We start from the raw sequence: 5,095 nt of genomic DNA on the forward strand, positions 1-5,095 counted from the left end.
TGTAACATAGAGCTCGACCGCTCACGTTTACCTTGAACAAATTAGAGTGCTTAAAGCAGGGTGCCCAAACGCCCTAGAATAATCTTGCATGGAATAATGGAATACGACCTTGGTCTAATCTTTCATTGGTTTGTACTCAGACCGGAGGTAATGATTAACAGAAGTAGTTGGGGACACTAGTATTACGGCGCGAGAGGTGAAATTCGTAGACCGTCGTAAGACTAACTAAAGCGAAGGCATTTGTCAAGGATGCTTTCTTTAATCAAGAACGAAAGTTAGAGGATCGAAGGCGATTAGATACCGCCCTAGTTCTAACCGTAAACGATGCCAACTAGCAATTGGGAGACGCTACAACCAGGTGCTCTCAGTAGCTTCCGGGAAACCAAAGTCAGGTTCCGGGGGAAGTATGGTTGCAAAGTTGAAACTTAAAGGAATTGACGGAAGGGCACCACAATGAAATGGAGCTTGCGGTTCAATTTGACTCAACACGGGAAAACTTACCAGGTCCGAACTTATGGAGGTGAGACAGATTAATAGCTCTTTCTCAAATTTAAGGGTAGTGGTGCATGGCCGTTCTTAGTTCGTGGATTGATTTGTCTGGTTAATTCCGATAACGAACGTGACTCACATATGCTAACTAGAACGCAGTCAGCGTTAATGCGTCGATGCCGATTGGAACGGGTTAGGACCTTTCGGTGGAGTATGACCTGACACCTTCGCTGTTCGTGTGCGCAAGTGCACTTACGGTACGCTGCTTAGCAGGACAATTTGTGTTTAGCAAAATGAGATCGAGCGATAACAGGTCCGTGATGCCCTTAGATGTTCTGGGCTACACGCGTGCTACAATGTGGGTAGCAGCGTGTCTCCTATTCCGAGAGGAACGGGAAATCACTCAAATACTCACTTAGTAGGGATTATGGATTGCAATGGTCCATATGAACTCGGAACTTCTAGTAAGTGCTGGTCATCAGCCAGCGTTGAATACGTCCCTGCCCTTTGTACACACCGCCCGTCGCTACTACCGATGGATTATTTAGTGAGGTCTTTGGAGATGATCGTTCGCTGGATCCTCGTGAACCGCGTCTGCTTTATCGAAGTTGACCGAACTTGATGATTTAGAGGAAGTAAAAGTCGTAACAAGGTTTCCGTAGGTGAACCTGCGGAAGGATCATTAGTGGCCAAGTGATCCTTCCAGAAGTCCGAACCTGCGGGTTGAGACTTCGGCACAAGTTGCCATATGATAATTGACGAAACACTATAGAAGTCCGAACCTGCGGGTTGAGACTCAGGCACAAGTTGCCATATGAAAGTTGACGAAACACTAACAAGTCCGAACCTGCGGGTTGAGACTTAGGCACACGTTGCCTTATACATGACTTCGAACAAATACACAAGTCCGAACCTGCGGGTTGAGACTTAGGCACAAGTTGCCTTATACATGACTTCGAACAAATACACAAGTCCGAACCTGCGGGTTGAGACTTAGGCACAAGTTGCCATATGAAAGTTGACGAAACACTAACAAGTCCGAACCTGCGGGTTGAGACTTAGGCACACGTTGCCTTATACATGACTTCGAACAAATACACAAGTCCGAACCTGCGGGTTGAGACTTAGGCACAAGTTGCCTTATACATACATTGGCCAAATAAACAGAAGTCCGAACCTGCGGGTTGAGACTTAGGCACAAGTTGCCATATTATATTCGATCAAACACTAAGTAGTCCGAACCTGCGGGTTGAGACTCAAGACCGTAACAAGATGTCACTATACAAGTCCGAACCTAAGGGTTGAGACTTAATGCGATCTAGATACCAAGTTGACATCCAATACCTGTTGAGCAAAACCAAAGATTCCCTGTTCTCGAATGATTACACTATATAACAGGGAATCTTGAAGAAATCAAGCAAGCGTGAAACAAAGTCATCACTTGGGCATGCTCGATAGCCAACCACATGACCTTAACCTAAGAGAGCATGCAAACCACATGATACCTATAAACGATTAACCCGCCCTAGTTCAATCGTTCACCAAGTGATGACTTCAGTATGGCTAAGAGAAAAACTTTTAAATGGGAAAAACTCTAAGTCCGAACCTCCGGGTTGAGACTTCCGCGTCGGAGGTGGGCGCACCTCCTATCCGAAAGATGATGAATCAGGGGTGTTCGGTCAGCAATGGTCGGATACCCCGTCGTAGTCCAACTATGACAATCAAGGTCAAGACCTCCGGGTTGAGACTTTCCGCGAGTACAAGCATAAAGGAACACGGACCAAGCCGTACCGAGAGAATCGGTACTAGAGCCCTCGTGGTTCTACATTGAGAGAGCCCTCGTGGTTCTCATTAGGGGCTTTATGCAAGTCGTACTCAATACTGTGGTGTGAAGTATAAAGTAGTCCTCGCCTGGTCCACGCTGCTTCGGCGGTCCTGGGTAAGATAGTTAATTCTAGCTTGCCCTATAGTGGAATGAGGACACTTAATGCTTCGTCTTTTAGCGGCGGCTAGACTCCTCCTCACGGGGAACGAGTTGACGCACACAGCGGCGGCTTACGCACTATGGCAATCATGGATGCCTGAAGATTCCGTGAAGTTCTCCCCTGGTCCACGCTGCCTCGGCAGTCCTGGGTAAAATGGAATATTTCCAGCTTGCCCTATAGTGGAAGAGGACTATCCAACAATACAAAGTCAAGACCTCCGGGTTGAGACTTTCCGCGTCGGTGGTGTCGCGCACCGCCTATCCGAAAGATGGTGTAACAGGGGTGTTCGATCAGCAATGGTCGGATGCCCCGTCATAGTCCAACTATGACAACCAAAGTCAAGACCTCCGGGTTGAGACTTTCCGCGTCCGGAGGTACGCGTACCGCCTACCCGAAAGATGGTGTGCTTCTGGGGTATTCGATGAGTCGGATACCCCGTCGTAGTCCAACTATGACAATACAAAGTCAAGACCTCCGGGTTGAGACTTCCGCGTCGGAGGTGCGCGCACCGCCTACCCGAAAGATGGTGAATCAGGGGTGTTCGATCAGCAATGGTCGGATGCCCCGTCGTAGTCCAACTATGACAATCAAAGTCAAGACCTCCGGGTTGAGACTTCCGCGTCCGGAGGTACGCGTACCGCCTACCCGAAAGATGGTGAATCAGGGGTGTTCGATCAGCAATGGTCGGATGCCCCGTCGTAGTCCAACTATGACAATACAAAGTCAAGACCTCCGGGTTGAGACTTTTCGCGAGTACAAGCATAAAGGAACACGGACCAAGCCGTACCGAGAGAATCGGTACTAGAGCCCTCGTGGTTCTACATTGAGAGAGCCCTCGTGGTTCTCATTAGGGGCTTTATGCAAGTCGTACTCAATACTGTGGTGTGAAGTATAAAGTATAGAGTCCTCCACTGGTCCACGCTGCTCCGGCGGTCCTGGGTAAGATAGTTCATTCTAGCTTGCCCTATGTGGAAGAGGACTCAATACCCTACCTGTTGAGCTTGAAACAAAGTCATCACTTGGGCATGCTCATATTGCCATACACAATTACATTATATTCGAATGAGCATGCAAGCGACCCTATATAGACCGAACCAAAACGATAGATACCGCCGTAGTTCACCCCCACCAAGTGATGACTTCAGTATGGCTAGTGTGTGAAGTATAAAGTATAGTCCTCCCCTGGTCCACACTGCTTCGGCGGTCCTGGGTAAGATAGTTAGTTCTAGCTTGCCCTATGTGGAAGAGGACACAATACTTAATACTTAGAGTACAAGCATAAAGGAACACGGACCAAGCCGTACCGAGAGAATCGGTACTAGAGCCCTCGTGGTTCTACATTGAGAGAGCCCTCGTGGTTCTCATTAGGGGCTTTATGCAAGTCGTACTCAATACTGTGGTGTGAAGTATAAAGTATAGAGTCCTCCACTGGTCCACGCTGCTCCGGCGGTCCTGGGTAAGATAGTTCATTCTAGCTTGCCCTATGTGGAAGAGGACTCAATACCCTACCTGTTGAGCTTGAAACAAAGTCATCACTTGGGCATGCTCATATTGCCATACAATATTCCATTATCTACTAATGAGCATGCAGCTATATGATTATAACCTGTAAACGATTACCCCGCCGTAGTTCAGCGCTTCAACCAAGTGATGACTTCAGTATGGCTAGTGTGTGAAGTATAAAGTATAGTCCTCCCCTGGTCCACACTGCTTCGGCGGTCCTGGGTAAGATAGTTAGTTCTAGCTTGCCCTATGTGGAAGAGGACACCATACTTAATACTGTGGTGTAATGAACAAAGTATAGTCCTCCACTGGTCCACGCTGCTTCGGCGGTCCTGGGTAAGATAGTTAGTTCTAGCTTGCCCTATGTGGAAGAGGGCATACAAGACAAAGTATAGTTCTCCCCTGGTCCACGCTGCTTCGGCGGTCCTGGGTAAGATAGTTAATTCTAGCTTGCCCTATGTGGAAGAGAGCATACATGAACCAAGAACGAAGGTTATGATCGAGGAATGATTCGACAACTAACCGATGGTATGAAATGTGAAGAATTCAAGCAAGCACACAATCAAGTCATCACTTGGGCATGCTCGATAGCCAACCTCATGACATTAACCTAGTAGAGCATGCGAAAACCAATATATATGTAAACGATGCCTCCCTAGTTCAGCGCTTCAACCAAGTGATGACTTCAGAATGGCTAAATCAAATCGGTTCAAACCATACCATCGGTATCCTATTGAAACACACAAGTCGATATCAAACCTCATGATTGTGTAGTCCTCCACTGGTCCACGCCGCTTCGGCCGTCCTGGGTAAAATGGAACATTCCAGCTTGCCCTATGTGGAAGAGGGCACATTACTCAATACTGTGGTGTGAAGTATAAAGTTCAGTTCTCCCCTGGTCCACGCTGCTTCGGCGGTCCTGGGTAAGATAGTTCATTCTAGCTTGCCCTATGTGGAAGAGGACACTTCATACTTCGTCTCTAAGCGGCGGCTTGACTCCTCCCTACGGGGAACGGGTTTACGCGCACAGCGGCGGCTTACGCACTATGGCAGTCATGGATGCCTTACGTTTCTATGAAAAGTGTGTTCCTCCCCTGGTCCACGCTGCTTCGGCAGTC

The sequence above is a fragment of the Anopheles coustani genome (assembly GCF_943734705.1).
Source record: "Anopheles coustani chromosome X unlocalized genomic scaffold, idAnoCousDA_361_x.2 X_unloc_36, whole genome shotgun sequence".
NCBI lineage: Eukaryota > Metazoa > Arthropoda > Insecta > Diptera > Culicidae > Anopheles > Anopheles coustani.